At 53.3% G+C, this 12,907-nt stretch overlaps 1 protein-coding gene across 11 annotated transcripts in view; it reads left to right on the forward strand.

The window, feature by feature from the left end:
- RGS3 (regulator of G protein signaling 3) overlaps positions 1 to 12,907 on the forward strand; it is a 145,326-nt gene that overhangs the window by 110,394 nt on the left and 22,025 nt on the right. The window lies entirely within an intron of this gene.

Consider the following 12,907-nt stretch of genomic DNA (forward strand, 5'->3'; position numbering starts at 1 on the left):
GTAGGTGCCTCGGTGCCAGGGTGTGTGTATGGCGGGAGGGGGGCTCTTGTCCAGGCCACCCCGTGCCCCTGTTTCTATTGTTTCTTCCCCAGGATAGCCATTGGTAGGCATGTTGCAACCAAACCATGTGTATTCCGCTCTGAGATAGCTGTGTGTGTGTGTGTGTGTGTCTGTGTGCGCGCGCGCGCTTGTCTGTCTGTCTGTCTGTCTCGGGGTGGGTGGGTGGGAGCCTGCAGGGCTAGGGGCATGCTTCCGCTGTGTGCTGCTCCCACTTCAAGGCTGGTCAACTGGCTTTTCTTTCTGAGGGAAATGAATGTTTGGTGAGCAGAAGTCCGAACGCTGCATAGGGAGGGAGCGCTCAGCCAGCGGTGCTGGCGATCTTGTCAGGGATGCTGACCCCACACGAGGCACCAGGATGACTGTTCTTGCCTAGTTCCATGAGGGGAAGGAGGTGGTCTCGGGGGCTGGACTGGGGGTGGGGTTGCATCTGATCCCTGGGGCTTCTGCTGTCATGCTCACTGGAAGTACAAGCAGAGATGCTCTGCCTCCTGAGCCTCTTGGGAAGGTCTGGCACCTGCTCCTTCGGCTCCTGCCGAGACCCGTAAGGAAGGGGATAATTGTTAGGGACCTGCTCACCCCACAGAGCAAGCCGCTGTAAGCGGACAGAGGCCAATTCTTTTATCAGCTTGGAGGCCCTACATCTCTACGCTTGTCCTGGGGTGTCCAAGAAGAACCCTCGTGCCCTGGGACCTCAGGGCTGAGGAAAGCCCAGGTCCAGAGAGGGGAGGGGCTGTGCCCAAGTTCACACAGCAGGTCTCTGGCCAGGACCAGGATGGAGGACGTCTGTCTCCTGGAACAGTGAGGACAGGATATGTGGGTGCCGTTACCCTGAGCTCAGCTCTGAATCTGGCGCTCCTGGCTTGAGATGCCTAGCTAAGTGCAGGGCCACTGGGCCCCTCACCAAAAACTTGCAGCATCTTGCTGCCCTCAGGCCTCACGGCTGGGGGCTATCTGGCTCCCCTCTCTAGGTGGCTGGAGTGGGTATATCTCCTGGAAGGAAGGAGCTGTACTGTCTGACCCACGAGGGCCCGCGGGATCCCAGCCAGGGCACTGCGGCCATAGTCAAAGTTTCCACCAGGGCCTCTTGAGTCCTCCACGCCCAGCCAAGGGGCACCTCCCCTCTTCGCCAGCCCTAGCACGTGGCAAGGCTTAGCCCAGGGCGTGCCCTTCGGGGAGCGAAGTTCCGCAGCAGGGCCTGCTCCAGGCCCGGGCTGGCATCTGCTGCAGCAGGGGGATGGTGAAGATGGAGGCAGCTGAGGTGAGTGACCCCTTGTTGGGGAGTCTCCAGCACTTTGAACCAGAGATCGTTGATGGGGCTTCTGATTATAAGTATTTGGTATCAGTGAAACCACCCTACCCCCTAGCCTTCTTGCCTTTGCACATGCTGTTCCCGCTGCCTGGAAAGCCCATCTTTTCTCTTCTCTCCAGGTCTTAATCCTACCCAGACTTCCATGACTAGAGCAAATACTGCAGTTAGAATCTGTCTGTCCCTTGGTGGTGGTACCCACTGTAGTTGCTTCATGTCTTATTAATGTGGGATTTGAGCCTTATTCATCCCTTGGTCCCAAGGGCCCAGCCTGGGGCCTGGGGCATGATAGGAAAGGGCTCAGATGGGTTTCCTTGAGGACAAGCTCTGACATCCAAGTCAGCTCTTTCTACCCATCTCCTAGTTCTGCCTGGCAGACAGTGGGCACTACCAACTTGAGGCCTGGCGAGGAGTCCCTTTGGAAGGGTCCTAGTTTCTGCATGGCAGGGTTGCTCCCACAGAGCCAAGGGGTTGGGGGATGGGATTTTTGATAGGAGACAAGGCAGGGAGAACCTTGGCTTCAGCCTGGCTGAGGCAACAGAGAAAGCTGGGCTGGGATCATGCTGGGCTGGGTGGTGTGGTGTCCACACCATGGCCTGGGCCACAGGGGGTGGAAGGGGCAGCCCCAGCTGGTTTGAATGCAATGCTCCTGGTCCTTTGCACAGACTGCAGCAGCTTGGAGCTCAGATTGGGCCCTGTTGGGATGGTGCCAACCAGGGTGGTGGATTGGAGGGTTGGGGGAGCGTGTGGTTCTCAGCCAGTGGTCTGCCTGGCTCCCCCAGAAGAGGCGCAGCTGAGGAGGGAATGCCCACACCCCGCTGGGTTCCTAGGGCCGCTGAGAGCCTCTTCCCGTTCAGTCTCCCAAGGCCCTCGAATAGCTGAGTCTGTTTGCCTTCTGGACAGATACAGGACTGAGGCAGGAAAGGAAGGATTTGCCCGAGGTTATATGCGACTCAGCAGCACAGCAGGGACAAGAACCCAGGTCTCCGGGTCCCCCACCCAGGTTTCTCTCCATCACGCCAGCTGGATGACTCAGAGTACTTGGCTTTCACCTTGGTGCTCCCTTTTTGGGGACTCCCTTAGTGACACATTCCTTTCCAGGACCCCCGCATTTACTAGCTAGAGCCCGGCTCTCCTCTGAAAAAGCAGCGTGTGCAGTAGAGAAAGCCCTGGCCTGGCCAACAGGCTGGAGACTGAGGCGCAGTCTGGTCCCTGCTCACTGGATGATCTCAGGCAAATCTGCTTTTTTCTCTGGCTCAGTTTCCCCTTTGGAGCAACCAGGGACTGGACCAGGTATTGCCCGGCCCCTTCCAGGCATCCAGAGAATCTTCCATTCTCTGCAGACCCTCTCCTCTTCCTGGGTTCCGAGAGTCATCGGTCAAGGCCAGGGTCCGGCTTCTCAGGGAAGCGGCCCCCAACCTGTTCCTCAGGCCCTTCTGGTCAGAAGCCTTCTCTTGCAAGCTGGAGCCTGGGCTGAGGCTGGGAGGTTTGTTGTTGTTTGTGGAACCAGGCCGTTTCCAAGATGTCATTGCTCGGGGAAAACCATCATTCCTCCGAGGGGTAATGAGGCTGCTTATGGATCAGCCGGCTCAGCCTGGAGAGGCTGGAGCCACTCACGGCAGGCCAGCCAGGCTCGGCCCCCCGGGAGTCGCCACCTTTGCCTGAACAACCAGCTGGGTGGGGGCAGGATTGGGAAAGGGGTGCTGGGGCCACGAGCCGCTTGAGAGGTTGGAGCTTCCAGGCACGGAGGAGAGGAGAATGGGGTCCCAGGAGACCCTCTTCCTCCGGCAATGGGCCGAGGTCATCACTCCAGACATGTGGAGAGTTGCCAGGTGTGCCCTCTGCTCCAGATGGCCCTGGGCTTCTCCTCTCTCCCTCTGCCACGGGCTGGCCTGCCCGCACCTGGCACTGGGGCTCAGGCTGCTGCCGGAAAACTGTCAGCGGCACCCAACTTAGAAAGGTGGGGAGTGCAGAAAGTTATTTGGAACTGGGCGTGCTCTCCCCTACTTGGCCAGGGCTCTCTGTGGTGTCCTTGGTTATCTCTTGGTGGGGTTAACCTCGGGCTGATAGCAGAACTCAGACACTCGGGGCAGGGTGGCAGAGGGTAGGAGGCGTGGGGAAAGGCAGAGGAAGAGCTCGGCAGAGCCTCTGGGAGCCAAATGGCTGGCCACAACCTTGAAAAAAGGCTGGAGGCAGCCACGGGGAGAACCCTGGAATGGAAGGTGGTGTGCCTGTCCCACTCCGCTAGTCAAGGGTTGTAACTGTGTCCACGCAGAGCTCCGAAGCCTTCACTGCTCACACCTCGATCAATGAAGTTCCCAGCTGATTCAAACAACGGCTCTGTAATTGCTTTCTCTGCCTCTCTCCCTCCCTTCCCTCCACATGTGTCTAACACCCACTATGTACGGTGCACTGGCCAGGTACTGGAGGTATAGGTCCAATCTTTAATCTAGTGCCAGGGATGGGCGTGTAATGGATGGTAACAAGACAGCTTTGCCAGGGAGACGCGTGGAGGGGGAACCCTGGGGAAGCTTCCAACCCAGCCCGGGAGCCCCTGCAGGAGGTGAGACTGAATCCGGATGCACAGACGCTTGTCCATCGAAGGAGGAGATCTCCGTCCCAGTCTGCCCACCCCTCTAGGGTGTAGACATGATTCCTGCCTGACCATAGAGATTGCCTATGTGTGTCCATCCACATGCTGCAGCTTATCGCAGGGACGGCCGAATAATGTTGTGTGCAGATGCATGGGCTCTGGACTTGAGGGCAGGCTCTCCCTTTCTACAGTTGGGCGCCCTTGGGTAAGACACAGAAACTCGCGGCGCCTGCATTTCCTCAAGGAAGGGCCCAACCTCACTGGGGTAATGAGATGAGGTGTGTACACAGAGGGCTGCGTGCATGGTGACACTGAGGCGTGGGGGCAGCGGGGGTACCCCTGGCACCTTCCCTTACCGGTGGCTGTTATTGAATGAGGTGCTGTGGGTGAAGTGAGGTGCTCGGCATGGAGTCTGACACTGAGCGGGCATTTGCTGAACGGGAGGTGGCACAGCAGCTTTGGGGTTGGGAGGGAGGAATCAGTTGGAATGTGCTATCAGGCTCTGGGATGAGGACTTTTATTTGCTTTTGAAATAAACTTTTATATTGAAATGTAAAAGACAGCAAGCGTAGAAGTATGTAGCCGATGAATTTTCACAAAGTGAATAAACTCTCCAGGTCAAGAAACAGAACATTCTAGTACCCTAGGAACCTACCCCGCCCCTGGCCGTGCCCCGCCCCTCAGTCACTGCCACCTCAAAGGGTAACCCCTTTCTTGCCTTCTCTCACTGAGTAGTGTTGCCTGTTTTTGAATTTTGTATACGTGGAATCATTGAGTATGTATTCTTTTATGTTGACTTCTTTGGATCAGCATTTTGATGGTGAATCCTTCAGTATTATCGTACTCAGTTTTATTCTGTTCACCCCCACTGTGTGTGGTATTTCACTGTGTGAATATAGGTGCCACAATTTATCCATCCTATCATTGATGGACATTTGGGTTGTTGCCAGTTGGAGGTTATCATGAATAGTACTACTATGAATATTCTCATACATGTCTTTTGATGCACTGTAATATACTTTTCTGTTGGGTAAATACCTAAGGTTTACAATTGCTCAGTCATAAAGTTGTATATAATTAGCTTTAGTAGATTCCACTGTATAATTTTTTTTAACATCTTTATTGGAGTATAATTGCTTTACAATGGTGTGTTAGTTTCTGCTTCATAACAAAGTGAATCAGTTATACATACACACATGTCCCCATATCTCTTCCCTCTTGCATTTCCCTCCCTCCAACCATCCCCATCCCAGCACTCCAGGCGGTCACAAAGCACTGAGCTGATCTCCCTGTGCTATGCGGCTGCTTCCCACTAGCTATCTATTTTACGTTTGGTAGTGTATATATGTCCATGCCACTGTCTCACTTCGTCCCAGCTTACCCTTCCCCCTTCCCACGTCCTCAAGTCCATTCTCTAGTAGGTCTGCATCTTTATTCCCATCTTGCCCCTAGGTTCTTCTGATCATTTTTTTTTTTTTAGATTCCATATACATGTGTTAGCATACGGTATTTGTTTTTCTCTTTCTGACTTACTTCACTCTGTATGACAGTCTCTAGGTCCATCCACCTCACTACAAATAACTCAGTTTCTTTCCTTTTTATGGCTGAGTAATATTCCATTGTATATACGTGCCACATCTTCTTTATCCATTCATCTGTTGATGGACACTTAGGGTGCTTCCATGTCCTGGCTATTGTAAATAGAGCTGCAATGAACATTTTGGTACATGACTCTTTTTGAATTATGGTTTTCTCAGGGTATATGCCCAGTAGTGGGATTGCTGGGTCGTATGGTAGTTCTATTTTTAGTTCTTTAAGGAACCTCCACACTGTTCTCCATAGTGGCTGTATCAGTTTACATTCCCACCAACAGTGCAAGAGGGTTCCCTTTTCTCCACACCCTCTCCAGCATTTATTGTTTATAGATTTTTTGATGATGGCCATTCTGACCGGTGTGAGATGATATCTCATTGTAGTTTTGATTTGCATTTCTCTAATGATTAATGATGTTGAGCATTCTTTCATGTGTTTGTTGGCAATCTGTATATCTTCTTTGGAGAAATGTCTGTTTACATTTTCTGCCCATTTTTGGATTGGGTTGTTTGTTTTTTTGATATTGAGCTGCATGAGTTGCTTGTATGTTTTGGAGATTAATCCTTTGTCAGTTGCTTCATTTGCAAATATTTTCTCCCATTCTGAGGCCACTGTATAATTTTCTAAAGTGTGACACCAATACACCCTTTTCAGGCAGCACAGGAGAGTACCTGTTGCTCCACTCCTCACCAACAGAATTGGCATTAGCTATTGTGATATCTGATTGTGGCTTTAATTTGCATTTCCTTGATGACTAATGAGGTTTAGCACCTTTTCGTATGTTGATTGGCCGTTTGGATAATCTCTTTGTGAAGTGCCTGTTCAAGTCTTTTGTCCAGTTTTCTATTGGATCGTCTTTTTCTTATTGATTTGAGAGAGCTTAAAAAATATTCTGGATATGTGTTCTTTGTTGGATGTGTACATTGCAAATATCTCCTGCCACTCAGTGGCTTGCCTTTTCACTCTTTTCTGAAGAATAGAATTTCTTCATTTTAACGCAGGCCAACTTATCATTCTTTGTCTCTGTGGAGAATGCTAATTGAATCCTGTTTCTTTGCCTATTACAAAGTTGTAGATATTCTGTTGTGTTGTCTTCTGGATGTTTTATTGTTTTATGTTTCATATTTAGCTCTGAAATCCACCTGAAATAGATTCTTACGTAGGATGCACGTAGAGGTCAAGACTCATTTCCTCTGGGTGGATATCCAATTTATTCAAAAGATCATCCTTTCTCACTGTCGGTCCCTAACACCTTTGTCAGAAATCAAGGGGCAATAGGGTGAGCTGAGTTTTGAAGGATGCATAGGAGTTCGCCAGATGGACAGAGGAGGGGAGAGGGTTCTGGGAGGAAGCACAGTGAGCACAGATTTAGAGGTGCATGAGAGGAGAGTGTGCTTGGGGAACTACCAACAGTTCAGCCTGGCTGGAGGCAAGAGGGGAGAAGTGGTGTGGTGGAGAGGCCGGTTGGCAGGGACAGGACACACAGGGGAAGGAGATGGGACACCAGAGGGTTGTGGTGGATTTAATCAGGAGGGGAGTATAGTCAGGTTGGTATAAGAGAGATGAGAGATGGTCCCATGACAGGAGGATGAGTTTGGAGCCTGCTGTCAACCCAGACAAACCCAGCCTTGACATCCCCCTCAGCAGAGACAGAGCATGTCTTCTTCAGGGAGGCAGTGGCGGAGGTAGCCGTGTGCCTGGGGCCTTGGAGGGTGGCCTTTGGCTGCAGGTTTGTGGCTGAGTCCGGTGGCCAGATATACATTCCAGTGTCCTTGAGTGGAACAGCTTCCCGCCACTCCCACCCCAGCCGCCACCCCGTGCCGCCAGCCCTGCAGGCCCTGAAGGAGGAATAGTTTAGGAACTGGAGCAGACGGACAAGGTGTGTGGGGGGGGTGGATCTCTGGAAACGGGGTGCTTTCTGCTTCTCCCGCCCTTGATGCACCCACAAGGATCCCGGCCTCACCTTGGGTCCTGAGAACAGACCCTTCCAGGCTGGCTGAGATTCAGAGCTGGACAGACCTCCTCCAGGAGAGGGCCTTTGGGATGGGCCTCAGTTTTCTCCCCTGAAATGTACAGATAATAGTGCCCCCACCCTAGGGCTGTGGTCCGAATATGTCAGGTGCCTTCTCCTGGAGTGGATGCAGGGGAAGGGACTGGTGATGATGATGATGATTACAGGGATTGCAAATGTTTACTGAGCACCCACTACGCGCCAGGCCCCTCTATCTGGATGGTCTCCCAACAGTATCATGGTCTGGGTACTTGCTACTTCTGTCGCCATTTCACAGATAAGAAAATTGAGCCTTGAAGAGGTTAAGCAGCTTGCTCAAGGGCACCGAGCTAGGCGGTGGCAGGGCCAGGATTTGAACCTGGATTTATCTGTCTCCAGACCCCTGTTCTTCACCAGCAATAGGCGTCCCTCCTCCACCCCTGGCTCTGAAAGTGCTCCCTGTTATCCGAGCTGTTGCTTGCAATTAAGCCTGAGATTTTGGGGTTGGTCTCCGGTGCCTGACATGACGGAGAGTCGAGCAATCGAGAGGAAGGTCATGGCCGTGGGCTGAGCACTGCTGTGCCCCAGGTCCTGCCTGCTGCCCCCTGTCATAGCATCCCTGCGAGGGAGGCATCGCTGACTCAGCCACACGGTTAGGAAGTGGGATTCAGCCCAGGGCTGCCTGATTCCAAATCCCGGTCTCCTGGTCACAGTGCTACTTGTGCCCTTCCCTGAGGGCCTCCTAGCTTGGCAGAGCTTTTTTGTTTGATCAGCCTAGTGTAGAACATCATAGAGAAAGCACAGGCTTCTGACTCTCCCGCCTGTGAAGGGGTCCCTGGGCGGGAGGTGGTGTGGGAGGGTCACCAGGTGTATGTAATTCTGTAGCAACCCTGCCCTCACCGGGCGAGTCAGACACCTGCCGCTCAGTCGCCACTAATTTGGGGTAAGAGCAGGGACCCTGCATCTGCTATTGCTTACCACTGCCTAGCACGGTGCCTGGGCCCGGCTGGGAGCTTGGCAAGGTCTTTGGAAGACAGAGAGGGAGGGAGAGAGGAAGGGCAGTGAAGGGGGCAGGAAAGAAGATCATGGGGCAGGAGAAGGAGCAGGACTCTAGGGCCAGCAGACCATGTTTACATTCTGAGTCCTCTACTTACTCAGTTTTTGACGTTGTGTAAGTTACTTAACTTATCTGAGCCCCAGATTCCTTATTTGTAAAATGGGGCCAATGTTGCTACTGACCTCATAATGTTGCTAGACACGAGAAAGTGTAGGTAAAGCAACTGTTGCAGTGGCTGCTGTCTAGTAGATGCTCAGTTAATGCTTTCTCTCTTCCCCTCTCCACCCATCTTTTTCACTGTTTTCTGCTTCCAGCATCTCTAGCTCCGCCTTCCTTATCTTTACAGCACTAAGTAAACGTTGCTTTCAGGGTAAAGTTCGAATTCCTTAACATAGCCATGCTTCTGCTCCATGGGACCACCTGCACTTCCTCAAATATTCCGCTGTCTCTGCCTTTGGCCTGGATACCCTCTCCCATCCCTTTCCCAACCTCCTCCAAGAGCCATCCCAGTCTTTCCTGCTGTCTCTGTGCTTCCATAGCCCCTTGGGGTGGTGGTGGGTCGGTGGGAGATTGACATGGGCCCCTTACCTGGTTCTCTCACCCAGAGACCCAGCGCCTTCGGGGAAAGACATGTGTCTTGCCACCGTTTGGCTCCGGTGCCCCACACAGGCCCTGGCACAGGACTGGGGCTCTGTAGGTATTTGCTGAGTATCTCTGGGGGTTGGGGTGGGGGTGGAGGTGAGTAAGCCAGGGACACAATCCTAATGAGCCAAAGCAGAGCCTGCCCGGGGCCATGACAGCAGTGCAGGCCAGGCATTGGCGGGAGAGCAGAGAGCCCTCTAGCCAGGGTATCCCAGGGACCATTTAACTGGGCTCCAAGAGATGGGCAGGAAGTGGACTTGGTTGAGATAATAAGGTTGAGACAATAAGGTTGAGATAGTAAATGAGACAGTGCACGTGCACACATCTGGATCAGGGAGAGAAAGAGGGTGTCAAGTGGGAAGGGAGTGGTGGTGGAACTCACAGGAGAACTGGATCTTGAGCAGAGAGCCCCGGGGTGGGGTAGGAGAGGCCCATGGGGCCGCGCTCACTTTCTGACGGAGGCATCAGTCACCACAGGGGCGGGAAGAGACTGGGGAAACTTCTGTTCTCCACTCGCATGGCTTTCAGATGAGAATAAGGCTGGAGGTGTAGAAGGGGTCTTTGGGGCGGTGGGGTTGGGGGCAGAGACTGCAAGTCCAGGCCCCCCATGCACACGGAAGACCCGAGAGGAGAAGGGGCTTGGCGAGGTGGTGACGGAGGGCACAGTACTGGAAACCCAGACCTTGGGAGCTGCTTCCCCTGCCTGGTGAGAAGCTGGTCATCCAGGAGGGTGGTGGGCATCTCAGCAGGCTCCAAAGGCCAGGCCTGAGGGCATGTTCTTCTGACTTAGCCAGGTGACATTGCCAAGAGTAGGGAAGGTTTCTAAGAGGGGTCCCCTCTCTCTCACTCCTCAGGGCTTCCTCTTCCCTGCGTGTAGGTGAGCTGCTTCTCCTCTGTGCCTCAGTACTGCTTTCAGTACAATGGGTATGCTCCCTGCTGTGGTGTGTTGCCTGCCTTCTTGAGCCCCTGACAGATCAGTGAGTTGTTGTGTGATTCTTTAGGGACAGAGAATTTTCAGTCTGCAGTCAAATTCCTCCTCCTTCCACTCTCTCCTCCTGCAGTTGGGCCTCTGTTCATAGGGAGCATGAACGGGTAGCTGACTCTAGCAGGCTTGTCAGCTGCCCAGCCTGGACCAGGGGCTGCCGAGGTCCTGCCTCTTCTGCATGGGCTCCATTGCAAAGGGAGCACCATATATTGGAACTGGTACCAAACTAGGTTCTGGTCTGGATTCTAGTCCTGATTCTGTTGTGTGACCTTGGGCATATTGCCTCCCTTCCCTGGGCTTTAGTCACCTCGTCTGTTAATGGAGGCAGCTCCCAGAATTTTCTGGGGAGTCAAAAAAAGGTCAAGATGCCTGGGCCCTACTTCTGGGGACTCTTATCCAGTAGGTCTGGCACTGGGCCCAGATATAGATATTTTTTAAATGTTCCACAGGTGATTCTAAAGTATATCTCTCTGTTGAGAACCGATAGTCTGGATCAGTACTTTGCAAACTTTAATATGCAAATGAATCACCTGGGATCTTGGTTAGATGTGGGTTCTGATCCAGTAAGTGTGGACTGAGGCCTGAGATTCTGTATTTCATAGGAGCTCCTCGGTACTGCTGCTGCTGCTTCACACGTCCCACTTTGAGTAATAAGAATCTAGATGGTCTGTGAAGTTCATTGCATTGCCCATTCATTCGTCCATCCATTCATTCATTCATTCATTCATCATCAACACGTAAAATGGCGAGTGGGGAGAGGTGAGGCTAGAGGGAGAGACAAAGCCCAGCGTCTTCCAGGGCTACAGAATTTGGGCTTTATCTGGAGGGCACTGGCGAGCCACGCCAAGGTTTTAAGCCGAGGAGTGACAGGGTCAGATTTGCATTTAGAAGACTCCTCTGACAGGGCACAGAGAAGGAGCAGAGGGGCGTGGACCACGGCTGGGAGGTCAGCATCAATCCCGGTGCGAGATGTCGTGGTCTTGAGGCAGGTGGTGGTAAGTGGAGATGGTGAGAGTGGATTCTTTTCTTCCTTTTTAATCAACTTTATTTTTCAGAGTAGTTTTAGGAATTGAGAGGAAAGTACAGAGAGTTCCCAATACTTCCTGTCCCTGCACACACATAACCTCCCCCAGTGGAAAGATTCTTTAGATTTTACGAGAGACAATCAAGGAGGATTTGGTGATTGGCCGTGGGGTGGCAGTGAAGAGAGAACGATACCCAGGTCTCTGGTTCGAGCAGGCAGTGGCATCATTGATACAGAGACTCCAAGAGGAGGAATGGACTTGGGGGAAGGTCAGGAGTTCAGTTTGGGGTCCATTGACTCGGGAGCACTGGTGGGATATCTGGAAGGAGGTATCCATGTCCGTGCCTGGGCTCCAGCCGCACGGCTGTCCTCTCTGTCCCCCAGGGTGCTCGCCTTCCTGGCTCGGGGCCTTTGCCTGTGCTGTTTGCTCCCTCATGAGCTCGTCCCTGCCCACTGAGCAGATTTCAGCCTCAGTGTCCTTCCACAGGGTGGCCCTTCCCACACGCCCCTTTATTCTCTCACGGGACCTTACAGTTTTCCTTCACTATGGATCGGTGTTTTTCATACTGTTTCTGTGGGTGATGACTTGGCTCATGCCAGGCCTTCCTCTCCAGCCTGTAAGCTCCATCAGGACAGGGATCACGTCTTTCTTATTCTTGTGTCCACAGAGCCTAGAACATTCTGAGAAAGGACAGGTCTGGGCTGGCAGCGGGGACTGGGTGTTGTCCATGACCAGATGGTATAGATGGTGCTTTTGTTGCCTGGGGAGTGGATGAGTGCTCGAGGGAGCGTGCGGGCCTGAGGTGAGAGAGGGGGCTGGAGCAGGTTCCAGCGAACAGGACACAGGCCGAGAGGCCCGCGATGCAGCGGAGAAGGGGGGTCATCGGCTAGTCGGAGGAAACCCAGGGAAGGAAATGTCAAAGCGGGGCCGCGCTGCGGTGGTTGCGGCTGCCGCCTGTGGAGTGCTTGTGGACCAGCACGGTGCCGAGCTCTGGGTGTACATCAGCTCATTCACTCCTCGCACAGCATCCTGTGTTACGGCTAAGGAAACTGGGGCCCAGAGAGGTTCCCCCCGAGGTCACCTAGCCAGTAAGTGTGAAGTGGGGATCAGTATCCAGCGCTCTCCCCACTGTAAGGTGCTGCCTCCGTTCTCCTGGACTTTGCCAAACTTGCTGCAGTGGGGGCAGGGAAGGAGGACAGCCTGGAGGCCCCTGTGGCAGGGCGGTGGCTTCAGCCTCTGGGTGTCAAGAAGCCAGGCCTGAGGAGCTGGACGGAGGCTGGGCAGGGGTTCCTGGAAGCCGGCCTCCAGCCAGAGACCCAGAGGCATGCCGAACTTGAAGGAACAACCCCGTCTCAAAAGGCAAGCCTGGAGGTCAAATGGCCATGTGGGAATTCTAGTAGCCTTTCCCTTTCTCCGACGACTTTCCATTTCACAGAGCACTTTCCTGTCCTTTCTCAGGCTTGGTCCCCAGAAGTGATAGTCTGGGATCACACAGCTAGCAAATGATGGGGTCAGGATTCCAGCCCAGGTCTTCTGGCGTTATGTCCAGGACTCTTTCCGAAAATCCTTTGTAAGGGCCACCCTGAGATGGAGGGAAACCCCAGTTCACCCCCCACCCCCTGACCTCCACCACCCCAGCCCAGCCCAGCCCAGCCC

This window comes from Balaenoptera borealis, assembly GCF_965194805.1.
Source record: "Balaenoptera borealis genome assembly, chromosome: 8".
In the NCBI taxonomy this organism is placed as follows: domain Eukaryota; kingdom Metazoa; phylum Chordata; class Mammalia; order Artiodactyla; family Balaenopteridae; genus Balaenoptera; species Balaenoptera borealis.